At 42.9% G+C, this 13,072-nt stretch overlaps 1 long non-coding RNA gene across 3 annotated transcripts in view; it reads left to right on the top strand.

Annotated features, from left to right (window-relative positions):
- Nucleotides 1–6,838, top strand: part of LOC115637154 — a 113,130-nt gene extending 106,292 nt beyond the window's left edge. For 2 of the 3 annotated variants that reach the window (XR_003997176.1, XR_003997177.1), the window contains 3 exons: nucleotides 2,673–2,746; nucleotides 3,977–4,152; nucleotides 4,680–5,022. This is a non-coding gene — a long non-coding RNA (uncharacterized LOC115637154). Of the gene's footprint in view, nucleotides 1–2,672; nucleotides 2,747–3,976; nucleotides 4,153–4,679; nucleotides 5,023–6,675 lie in introns of those variants that run through there. The other variant, XR_003997178.1, reaches the window with a different exon arrangement.
- The last annotated feature ends 6,234 nt before the right edge of the window (nucleotides 6,839–13,072 follow it).

Here is a 13,072-nt window from a genome sequence, read left to right on the forward strand (position 1 = left end):
TGTCCATGGTGTCACGGAGAATCTGTGGCAACGTTAGGACTAGTACGCATGTCTCCTGATTCCAAGTCGCCTGCTTTAACCCCTAGATCACACTTTCTGTTTGATCCAATGTCGACCTTAAAGAAAATCTGTCAGTTAATATTTCTCCACTGCTGGTCATTCTTAAAACTAGAAAATAACACTCCTGTAATCTTTCTCCACTGTATCGAAGTCTTCGTCTCCTCTCTAGAAACCCTAGAGGCTTCTTATCTTCATGTCAGTGGAGACGTTTTCAGACTGCACCAAACTTTTTTCAGACTAATTAAGCTCTGATGACTTCAGCTGTATTTGCAGCTCCTGATTAAGGCCATGATACTAATTAAACTCTTAGATGATTAAAAATGCAAATAGTCAAACCTGTGTTCAGCAGCAGGTTTCCATTTTCAAGCTTCGGGACAGCAGAGTGACTATGTGGCGGAGTCTCTAGTGGAAACAGGCTTTTTAAAAACTATTTAGCTACATTCCACTTCATGCAGAAGTAACATTGGCTGCTGGGGTAAACATCTCATCTGTCTCACAGCTAAAGAAGAAGGTTTGATTAAAACACAACCCCTCACCACCACCTTGCCTATTGGTGCCCTAGCTGTGACAGTCTCAGCAGAGAGGCCGAGAAACCAAATGAGACATGAGCATTGAATTACCCTGTTGACTCTATAGGCTGATCTTGCTCCCACAGAAATCAATAGCAAAACTCTCAGTGGGTGGAAACTACTCCTGTGCAGAGGGCGTAAGTGAGATTGAAGAGGAGCATAGGCCGTGTGTACAGAAGTGCATTAAACACAATGGCAGTACAATTGGGTGGGCCTTAGGAGAGGTCCCATTAGGTCAGGATTGAGCCTTATTGGCCAGGTGGTGTGAAAGATGCTTTCACTGCTGTTGCCAGTGCCATAGCTGGACCACAGAGAAGGCTTTCCTCTCAAGGGCTGAAAATTCAAGATATTTCATTGACATCACGAACCTAGGAGCCTAGGGATTTCCATACTGGATCAGCAGAGGGGTTTCTGTACTCAAGTATCCTGTCTCCACCAGTGATCAGTACCTGATCCTTCAGAGAAAAATGTAAGAACCCTGGAACAGGCAGTTATAATTGTAATGGGCCCAGAGGGAAAGTTTCTTCATAATTTCTGTTAGTTATATTCATAATAAAAGAAATAAATGAAAAAACAAACGGAAGGACCCCATAGGGATGCAGCTAGGGCTGGTCACATCGAATGAGCCAGATCCTCAGTAGGCAAAAATTGGCATATATCACTTGGAGTTGCATCAATTTATAATAGCTGAGGATGTGGCCCCATTAACTCCAATGGATGATGCTGATTTCCACTAGCTGAGGATCTGGCCTATTATCTCGAACTGATTCCAGTCGAATAGTTCTGGTGATGTTAAATTGTGTCTCTGTTGTTTAGGTGATGATCTTTTTTTTTTTTTTAAACAAGACTCTCCTTTTAATAGGCTAAAACAAAAGAGTAAGAGGTAAGTACTCCACATACAAATGGTAGATTTTATTCACCCAGTGACAGTGGGATGCAGGTGTTTCACAGCCGGCACAAGTTAACAAGGACAGACTTGTTGGCCAAATGCCAAAATGATAAAATTGTCCAGAGAGGGGGAAAAAAAGAAAATCACAAGAGTTATTCCATGCTGAGGTTTTGTACTTTTGTGTCTCCTGAAGTGAACCCATAGGTCAGTAATCAAAGGTTTGAAAAGTCATTTGACCCCTCCAGCGTGCCCTCTGAATTAGAACGCAAACCATCTGCACCCCACGCCACAGCTCTCCTTAAAGGCTGCAGGTCTGATTCTGATCACTGTTATACCAGTGTAAATCCAGAGTAACTCCCTTGGAATTAATGGAGTCGCTCTGGATTTCAGATTCTAGCCCACTGGATATCTCTATGCCAGAATAACATTTGGAGTCTTGCCCTTTTACAGGGTATCACCATATTAATGGGCTTCTCTTCTCCAGAGCTGATGAGAAATCTCAGAGGATTGTCTCATTTTAATCAATCCCGCTCGGCCAAAATTTGCACTCAAAGGAAATAGAAGCTATGAAGACAAGGCAGCCCAGTTGCTGTTCTGCAGCCTCCCATCATCATTCACTTCAGGGCCAGATCTGTGGTGCCAGTCCCAAATGCCACAATAAATCCTACGCTTTGTCTAGACATTGTAATGCTGATGGCAAGTCAGCGGGAGGAAGGAGGTACCATGTCTGTACTGAAATGTCATGCCCATCCTGACTGCTTTGGAGATGGTGCTGCTTTGGAAAGCTCCTGTTATGAAGCAACAAATCTAAGACGTTATGTATATGGATGTAAGTGAAATTGCAGCTCCTGAGAAATGGATGCAGAAGTTTAAAAGAAGAGATGGGCCTGACCCCCTAAGTTTGCATCCAAAACCACGTTCAAAGATTTTGTTCAGCCCATTGTATAGATAGGGACCCAGACACGATGGTTATGAGTGTATCCAAAATAGATTTAGTTTTAGATTTAATACAGTAGGTCCCAGTCACTAATCGTAGATCCAGGAAGGCATCCAAGGTTTGGTTCAGGTTTTTTTCTATCCAAGTAATTTTCTTGTATTTTTGCCTGCTTAGAAGAGGAAAGCAATAACCACTGAGTATTTTTTATTTCTCTTAGATCTCCCTTGGCAACTGGGTTGACTGGACTTCCACCAGGTGAGAAGAATCATAGAGACAAAGTTAGATTCAGAGGTGAGTATTTACCATGCATCATGTTGCCACATTTGAGGGTTCAGTTCTGCTCCTGCTGAAGCCACAGAGAATTTTGCTGTTAACTTCAGCAGGAACTGAATCTGGCCCTAAATATATATTTAATAGGTAATGAACATTTTTCCTAGATAATTTACCAAATGTCATTTGAATTTAAAATGAATTGTACTGTACTGGTACTTGGTTCAATGTTTTAAAATGTGCATTTAAATTGAAGCTGATGTGAAACCAAAAATGTAAAATGTCTTCCTCTGAGTGTGGAAACTTCATGGTGTATTTTGGTTTCATGTGTGAGCCATGGGCAGTTTAGTTTTGCACGATGTTGATGTGAAAGGAGATGAAACTTTTTTTTGTTTTTACCAGAGTTTCAAGTTAGGTCAGATCTTTAACTGGTGTAAATCTGTGTCTCTTTTGACTATGTCCATTTACAGACGCTAAGGATCTGCCCCTTTGAATATGGGGGTTGACTCAAAGCACAGCCCCCAACTCAGGGCTCACAAGCCCCAGGCAGAGCAGAGCTGAAGAAAATATTCACACAAACATCTTCACAGTTAACAAGTTCCATACAGTTCTAGTAATCAGGCAGAGCTTCAATCTGAGGATTCTGTGGCTTTGATCATTCCTTTAATTGACTTCAATGTGGGTTATGTACGTACAGCTGCTGAGGTGATAAGGTGCCAATATAAACCTCATGCACTTTACGTTTGTGGCTTATTTTGTAACCAGAAATTCTTAATAAACATACAGCTTTATAATGTGAATGTTGTATGGAATTTCCCATTTTCTTTCTCATTCCCATGTGCACACACTTTAAGTATCATAACTGTACATAAATGTACAATCATGATATGCCATGAATCCTGTTGCATAGAAATAAACATGATCTCTACGTATAGTGTTTCGGACTGGCCCAAATGCTGCAGACCTTAATCCATTTGAAGTCTGTGTAAGGATTGAATAAAAACTGTGTAAGGGCCACAGAATTTGGCATAAGCTTGTGAATTAGAAACACCGTTTCTCCCTACCATTTAAGAACCTAAGGCTCTGATCAGCGGTCAAAGATCTTGCAATATAATTAGGACTGGTCTGTGAGTTGGAGTGCACATCCCCCCCCAACACTTGTCATAGATTGTTTGCTCTTTGTGCTTCATTTCAACATCTAGAAAATTGCAAACGGCATTACCAAAATAATTTGTTTATTGCCATTTGCAGGCATACTGCTTCTGAGACAAGAACCCGGCCATATAAATGAATTCAATTTCCAGTGACCAATGGGAAGCTCCAGAGTACCACAGAAGTAGCTGTTCTAGGAGAGGAGATGCCAAAAATCTGATGAGAGACCGTGTTCTTTTAGTCCTACATTCTGGCCTCGCAATTTGCGCATCAAGGTGAGGAAGAATATGTGTGGAGAGTAGGCATGGATGCAGGTCCCTTTAAGTACTAAAAATAGCCTTCTGTATGGAACAATGGTGTGTCTCAGGACCCCTGTGTGCCCACCCCCTACCTTGCTACTGTGCGGAGAATGGTTAAAAGGGGGATGTGGAATGGATGAAGACATAGGCTTAACTGTGATATTCACCATGTTTGGTGATGGTGTTAGTATTATTAGTTGTATTGGGGTAGCAACTAGAGGCCCAAATTATTATTTGTTGTTGTTATTTAGTGTTTGTATTTCAGTAGCCGATCTGTTCCCCGACCATAGACTAGGATCCCATTATGCTAGGCACTGCACAAACAAAGAACAAATAGCTGGCCCCTAACCCAAAGACCTTACAATGTAAGTATAAGACAAGAGATGACCGATGGAGACAGACAGGAAAGTGCAAGGAAACCGTGAGATAAGGTTGGTCAGCCTGGGCTGTATTGTGCAGGGTGTGGTACATATACCTAACAATATGATGGTCCTTGCCCCAAGGAGTTTACAATCCAAGCCACAACAGGTGGAAGGGAGGACAAGGAGACAATGAAACAGTTAAGATCACCACAGCAAGCAGCAGTCACAGCATACCAGCTGCCTAACCTGTCAAGAGTGTTGTAGGCATCACAACAGATGGCGAGGATCTAAGGAGAAATTCGAAGGAGGGTGGAGTAGTAGCCTTGTAGGATTTGCTTCTGCTCCTAGGCAGCACTTGCATTAATGCTAGGCTGGATTCCCTGCCCTCAGCTCTGCTTATCACATGGTATATATCCAATGCTCTATACCAGTCGTTCTTAACCTTTACTGCAGCCTGCACCCCTTTGGTTCTCAAAATATATTCTTGCGCCCCTTATCAAAAATCATTGAAGTAGGTCAGTTCTTTAAACCTAGATATATTGTTTGTTTATATATTACCGTAATTATTAAAAAATGTATAATGTTAATAAATACATAGGTTTGATGAAACAAAGTAGTTGTACTTACATGCCTGTGCTTAATATGTGTTTTTGATGATTTACCTTCTAAATAAACCTGGCATGTCTCCCCCCCGGTCCCGAAAGGGCATCTCGCACCCCCAGGGGGTGAGTGCACCCCAGGTTAAGAACCACTGCTCTATATCCATCTGCAGGATTGAGCCCCAAGTGCTGGAATGGAGTTTATAAATTAAAGGGCCAGATCCTCAGCTAGGGTGACCAGACAGCAAATGTGAAAAACCGGGATGGGGGTCGGGGGTAATAGGAGCCTATATAAGAAAAAGACCCAAAATCAGGATTGTCCCTATAATATCAGGACATCTGGTCACCCTGTCCCCAGCTGCTGTGACTCAGTGGAGCTGCAGTGAAGACAACAGAACAGTGCTGGTTTACACCCACTGCAGATCAGCCCTATTGTCTTTCAGATGTAGCCTTTTCTGCCTGCCTCTGTCAAAGGCCAGCAAGTGTCTTCCCAGGAACCAACGTGCTGTTTTCTGCTGTGCTCCTGAGTTTCATTGTTTCAGCTTTGCTTGTGTCACTGTTCTTAATCTACTTCTGCCACACTTACAGTTTTTGTTGTTTGTTCTGAAATTTGGTCTCATTTGCTGTCGTCCTTGTGCCAGAAATCAGACAAAGTCAGAGGCAAGGGAGACTCGTCTGGCTTATGTCAGAATGCACCACTCTGGAGGATTGTTCCTGCTGTGTAGCTCCACCTGCTGGAACTGGCTCACAACATGGAGCTCACAAACCTATAACACTTCCCTTGCTTTCCATCCAAGAGTATAGATTTGAAACTGAGCAGACAGCTGGTAGACTCTCTAACGCCAACCCATGTGTCTGGGCCTCCATTGTTCTCGTCGAATCATATCTGTTCCCTATCCAAAGACTCTCCACTCCATAAAACCAGGTGCCATGATTGTATTCCTACCTAAAATACCATCTTTCTATGCTCTTGGGACAGATCTCAATTTCATTTCAAATCTGTGATGGATTTTGCGGTGATTGAAGCATCTTAAGTTTCCTTTTTGGTTTCCAGAGACAAAGCCATTTTGTCCAAATCAACCCTAGATCTTTTTCCTGGTTCACTAGATAATCTCTCACTAGGGCATCTAAAGTTCCATCCTGGGTTGCTGTCTCTGAAATGTGGTTGCTGGATCCAGTCTTTGAACCTCAACCTTTTCAGGTTGGATTAAAGCTAATGGCAGGTCTAGTGCCAACCTTCATTGCCTCATGCTTTTCTACTCTGCTCAGTAATTACCCTGAAAAAGATTAGCAGAAGGACTTAAAGATTGGGGCTGCCTCTGATTCTCATGTCAGTTCTTCATCTCCATTGAATTTGCAAGAACTGAGTACAACATCCTCTATACCAGCCTCCATACAAAAATTAGTAGCACTGGCACTAAGGCCACAGAGGGTTTCCTGATGCTACCAAGAAGAGGGGTGCTAGCTACAGAGCAGGGATTTGCATCTTTATGTGCTGGGGATCTTGCAAACTCCAAAATGCATCTGTTTTGTTTCAGGTCATGTACTGCCTCGAATAGTTTGTGTGCTCTGCGTCCAGCTGCTGGAACTGGCTCAGAAGAACCTGAGATAAATATATGACACCTCTCCCTTGGTACCATGTCCTGACCCACACCCGCTGGCTATCTTGACTTGACTGTTTATATTGTTATGTCAACTTTATTTCTTATCAGGTAACTAAAGATGGGCCAAAAGAATGTGGAATGCTTTTCCATACCTCTACATACAGGGTCATTTGGAACCTCTACATACAGGGTCATTTTGGAGGTCCACAGAATGGACGGGCACTTTGCTACTGCACTAGTTACCCCTTGGTGAATGCCATGATGTTCTGTATATCATTGAAGAAAAAAAAAATGATACATCTTGAAATGACAGAACCACAGGACGCTTGAGGGCTGGTTGGCATACTCACAGCTGGACAAATCTTCCTTCCACAAGTATGTGCTGGTATTTTAAGACTTGCATATGTGGTGCCTGGGCATTTTTCACATCGGGTCATTAGTTTCTAAATTCATACAAATTCTCCCTGTAGTTTCAAGTGGTTACAATAGTCTTCATTTCTTGTATTGAACTGCTTTACATAGTCTTGACATGGACTGTTTAACAACTCTCATTTTCCATCCTTGAAATGCTTGCATTTCATGGTGGGTGAGGGGATTTTATATATACACAACTATACACAGAAGACAGGCACTATATATCTCTGAATAGGTTATATATAGCATTCCACCTGCCAAGCACTTTCAAATGTAGCCCTGGTTTTGAATGAGAGCTGTGGATGTCAGTGAGGTGAATGGGACATGCAGTTGCTCTGAAAAATCAAGCCCAGTGTGTCACAAGTTGGGCTTCTAAAGACCAAGGCACCCAAACTCAACAGCCACTTTGACTGATTGTGTGTTTGTGTGTGTGTGTGAGAGAGAGAGACACACACACAAATAGTATCATATGGAAAAGTGTGACTTCTACCTCTGATACATGCAGTTCCATTCCTGGAGTGCCACAAGCACAGCACTTGGTGCCGTTAGACATTTTTAGAAGGCTGGCTTTTCCTTCCCTGACTCTGGAAAATGTTGGGCTGCATTGTTGTTATCTTCTTGCCCATCTGTGGGAGTCAAATCTTTATACTTCTAATCTGTCCTGGTTGACTAAGCCAGGCTCAGATAGAAGGCAAAGATGGAGGAAAAAGGTGTGAATGGTTCATTCACAACTCAGAAGTTGCTCAGGACACAGCCATGGTAATATTGCCAGATCCCCTCTCCTCGTCTGCTCTGGTCCATATATCTTTCAGGGTCAGAAGACAGAAGGTCCCATGATGTGATGGTAAATCACAAGCACTGGTGATCATCAGCTTGCTGATGCCCTTAGCAAATGACCAAATGTTCCCTCAAAACAAATATCCAAAAGGCGTGGCAATCTTGTATCAAAACTGAGTAGTCACAGCAGTTTACAACAGCCAGGCACTTCTTAAGTTTCTGATCTTTTGTTGTGACTTTTTGTAACTCTCCCTCTTCGCCATTCCTTGAAAATGGCTTAACAATTCTCTAAACTGAAACAACCTGCATTTATGTTGTTTCTGGGACTCTGTTCTGTGCTGATTCAGAGTCCCACTGAGTCATCAACATCCTTTGCTGCAATACCTGGCTTTTCCTTGAAAGTCTAGTTCAGGAGAGAGAGTGTGTGAAAAGCATATAGGTGAGGAGGAGAGGATAGGAATGGTTTCCAGAAGCTGTGAGGTTGTTCTCGGTGGATATATAAGGGGAGATTGTTCTAGGATGGACATTACATGAGAAGATGTGCAAAGCTGACAGAGGGTGGAAGAGAAAGGGAATAGTAATGCAAGAGAATTAAGAGTGATGGATGGATGGATAGATAGATAGATGTCTTTTTCAAGCATTTTGGGATCCTTCCAGATAAAAGGCACCACATAAATGTAAGATTTATTATTTATTATTATTAGTGTTGGGGGTCTGCTTCAGTATTTTAAAAATCAGTAGTCCTATATTCTCAGACCAGGTAGGACTTTGAATCCAAGACCCTGGTTGCATGTTTCAGCTCTTTTAGATTTGATTTGATCTTTTTGTTTTTTTCCCATCCAAATCAGTGCCTGGCCCTTCTGACTGGCTGTCCCACTCGTGAGCAGCAGGTCACGTTGAGACATAGGGAGTCAGCCAGTAAGGCATCTCATCAGCCTTTGAAAAAGTAGATTTGATAGAAAACAGTTTTGATATCCTAGTTTGCTTCTGCCTTGGGCCAGCTCCTTCCTAGGGTGAAACTCTAAAGGCAAATAAAAAAGGAGCTAACCCAGCAAGCAAAACACAACAGAATCATCTTGTCTCAGGGATGCTCTCAGAAACTGGGTATTTATGCTGCCTCAAACCCTTTGTTTTATATTCCAGTGGTCACCTATTTTCTTTCTACTGCGTTTTTCCTTTCATTAAAATTTTTGTGATGATTAGGCAAGTGAATTGTCAATGCTTCATCATCATTATTATTTATTTATGCTGTGGTATCATCTAGCAGCTCCAGTCATATATCAGGATGCCACTGTGCTCGGCGCTGTACAAATGCAGAGGAACAACACAGTCCTCGCCCCAAGGTGCTTACAATCTAAGTAATATAATAATAGTAGTAATCATTTTTAATAGAGCCAGCCCAAGCCAAACTCTCCTAGATTTTGTGGGTGTTTGAAATCCTAAACTAGCTCCATATCCATATTTTGCATATGCCTATACATTTATGATCAGTGGGAACCAGCATCCAAAACAGACTCATGCTTTGAGATGTTCAGAAGGCAGATCAGAATCCATATGCTGTGGCTTGTTGCACTGTATTAGTACTTAGGGTTTGATTGTTTCTTGGGCTGTGTGCCCAAGTAACTGTGTTCGAGCAAACAGTCTATTTTGACCTAGTGTCCAGGCATTCAGGAGTAAGCGGACATGGCACATCAGCTATTCCCCCGCCCCATGCATACCAAGCAGGTGGATGGAGGATTGGTGGAGGGTTGGTTATTCCCCCATTATGCACTGACCAGAATAGGTGAGCCAATGCAGGGATGTCATAATATGCAATGCTCATAGTGCAGCAGCACATTTCTACCCCCTGGAGTAAGGAGGTGCTCAGATACTGTAGCAGGCATCGGCAACCTTTCAGAAGCGATGTGCTGAGTCTTCATTCATTCACTCTAATTTAAGGTTTCTGAGCCAGTAATACATTTTAAAACATTTTTAGAAGTCTCTTCTATAAGTTCTATAATATATAACTAAACTATTGTTGTATGTAAAGTAAATAAGGTTTTTAAAATGTTTAAGAAGCTTCTGTAAAATTGAATAAATGCAAGAGCCCCCCGCACCAGTGGCCAGGACCCAGGCTAGTGCGAGTGCCACTGAAAATCAGCTTCGTGCTGCCTTCGGCACCCATGCCACAGGTTGCCCTACCCCTGTACTATAGTGATGACCACAATGTAAGAACCTCGACAGAATACTGCCGGAGCTACAGTTTCCTTTCCTGGGATGCTAGCTCAGCAATCCACTGCCCCTTTTTTTGGCCTGGATCCTTGTGGCCTTTAAAGATTATTAGCATAATCTAATGTGGTACTGGCAGCACAGGCAAGGGAAAATGTGTTTTTTGTGTAAAAATTGGTGTCTTTATCCTGTCAATATCCCTTTGAAAGTGGATATAGAAAGGAAAACTTGGGTAGTATGCTTGTATTGCTGCCCCCAGGGGCACTGGGTATTCAGTGTGGTAGTGGGCATGCCCTTAGTCTCAAACTGATTGCCAGTTATGTGACTCAGATCCCTTAAAAATCATACAAGGAATTCAGTAGAGGTGAAAATTTCAATCTGGGGAGAGTTACCAGCTCCTTTCTCCTCCTCCTGCCTGATACTACAGACCAAGCACTCGCTTAAAATAAAGATAGATTCAGATGTCCTGCCCTCCCTCTCTTTTGGCCTTTGTGTAAACGGCATTCTATATTCCACCTTAAAAAGAAAAAAGAAGAGGAGGGAAAAAAGCCCACATTGTGCGAGAAGGAGAGAGCTGCAGAAAGTGGGCCCCCTGCTTTTTCAGAGAGGGAATGTAAGCAGATCCCAGCTGAAACTGGCTTCGCTCAGCAGTTTTCAGCTTGTTTTAATTGGCCTGGCCTGAAAGCATTCTGAATGCTGTACCTGTGCCAATGAAAATGCAAATGTTTCCCCTAGACTGAGGCACTCATATTGGTCAAGCCCCTGCTCTGATAGCAGCAGCAGGACATGGCGACGTGTATCTGACGGGAAAACAGGGAGGCTGTGATCTAGTGCAGCTTAAAAAAAACACAAAGGGCTGTGGAAAGCAAAGAAATAATAATGGAGAGAAGGGCAAAATGCCGTGGTACCTTTGGAATTCCCTTGAAAATAGGAGCTTCTCCTTACTGAGGGACAGATGCAACACAGGCCTTTTAAAGGTTCTTTTTTTAAAACTTAAGGGGGAGCTCTGTCTCTATATGAAACCACTATTGTGGGAACTTTCTCACCAGAAAGGAAGCTGGTGTTTTCAGACACAAGAGACACTAAAGTTCAGAGCAACCCTACAGCCTACTGATGTGGACATGTTAGGCACCAAAGTCTGGCCTCCGTTGCACGGATTGAAGACCATGAAAATGCACTGGAATAAACGAGGCTACAATCTGAGTTAGATTTAAAGGCCCAGGAAGCATGACAATGATGGGAAGTGGGATGTGAGAGAAGGAGAAATACACAAGATATGATTCTGGTACTTTCCGGCTGCCCTTGAAGTCAGCGGGTGGCCCGGCTGTAATTGGGGCATAAATTGATTTACAGTGCCTAGTGTTTTGAGCTGTTGTTTCCTTTTTGTTTTGTTACATGAATGATATTGTGCATATTGATTTGGGCCACTCCCCCAACTTCTCCCCTCCTACTTCGATCATTAAGAGCCAAATTTTGTTCCCTTTTCTACAGCTGCAAAGGGCCAGTGCTGCTTCTTAGTGTGGTTCTGCTGCACGGTGCAAGTAGTATTTTGGGAGTTAGTGCAGAAAGGGCTGCACCCTTTGCCTCTGGAAGAGCCTAGCTCCACAGGGAGTCTCTTTGGAGGTGGAATCAGGGGGGCAGGATTGGGGCTGGAGTATCAGCGAATATATAGATATACCAGCCAGGGCCCATGGAGGACTGGAGGGCAGGAACAGTGGGGACTACTGCATATTCTGCTGAAGAATCAATGTGGGCCGAGAATGGGCCCCTAGAGTTCTAATCCCAGCTCTGCCGCTGATTCACTGTGACACCTCAGGCAACTGATCGGAAGCTTCATATTTCCCATCTGTGAAGTGGGGTAAGAATACCTCCCATTTAGAGATGTTGTTGGGTTAATTGATTACTCCATTCCTATAGAGCCCCTTGAAGCTATAAATGCTAAGAAGGTTGTTCTTAGAGATGAGCCAGGTAGGTGAAGTTCAGTCCTGGAACTTGCTGCATGCCTTAAGTTGCCCAAAGATCAGGGGCATTCAGACTTAGAGTTCCCTGGGTCAAGGCCATAGTAAAAATGGGGCCGAGTCAGAAGTTTGGCTCCTAACCCAAAGTCTGGTAGGGAGGATTTGGAGCTGCTGTTATAGGTTAGACCTCATCTCGAATTATTATGTAGAGGCTTCCTTGAGGCTCGCAGTCCATGTTTTCCTTCAGGAAGCACCAGAGCACTAGTACAGACTAATACCGTTCAAGTGGCATTCCTTCCTGAGCTCCATTTCTTGAGTAAGTCCTTATTTGCCTGATCCATTCCTAAGGCACAGCCCTGCTTAACCTTACCACAACATTTACTCCCTACTGGAGCGGAACAGGGGGGCTGACTGAGGGAAAACTGCACTAACCAAATCCTGTTGCAATAAGATCCCTGGCCCAATCTGTTTTTCAGAGGCTTGCTTAACTACAGGCTGATAGGTTGGACCCTGAATAAGCTTTTAACTTAAAGCTTCAAACGGGAATCCAACATAGACCATAGAAGCGCAGGGCAGGAATTAACTGGAGGATTGAGAGGGGAAGAATTAAGAAGCGTGGACAAACAGTTTGGGACAAACTTGCATCAGGCCTGAATCTTTGCCCAGAGATCAAAGGAATCTCAGAGACTCATTTTAATTTTTTTTTTAAATAATAAATTGTACTCGTATGAATGGATTTTGAAATATGAATGAAGCAAAATGGGATTTGTTCCCCTCCCTTTCTCATACAAACACCTACAGAATGTTCGTAAATATAACACAGCAGTTATGCTTATAACTATATAAGATACAGAACCATATGTCTCTGTATCTCTCTCTCTCTCTCTCTCTCTCTCTCTCTCTCTCTCTGTCTAAGAACTTCTGTAGTGTCCATCACTGTAGTATGTAAGTATGTCTTATATGATCTTTATAGC

This window comes from Gopherus evgoodei, chromosome 19 (assembly GCF_007399415.2).
Source record: "Gopherus evgoodei ecotype Sinaloan lineage chromosome 19, rGopEvg1_v1.p, whole genome shotgun sequence".
Classification (NCBI taxonomy): Eukaryota; Metazoa; Chordata; order Testudines; family Testudinidae; genus Gopherus; species Gopherus evgoodei.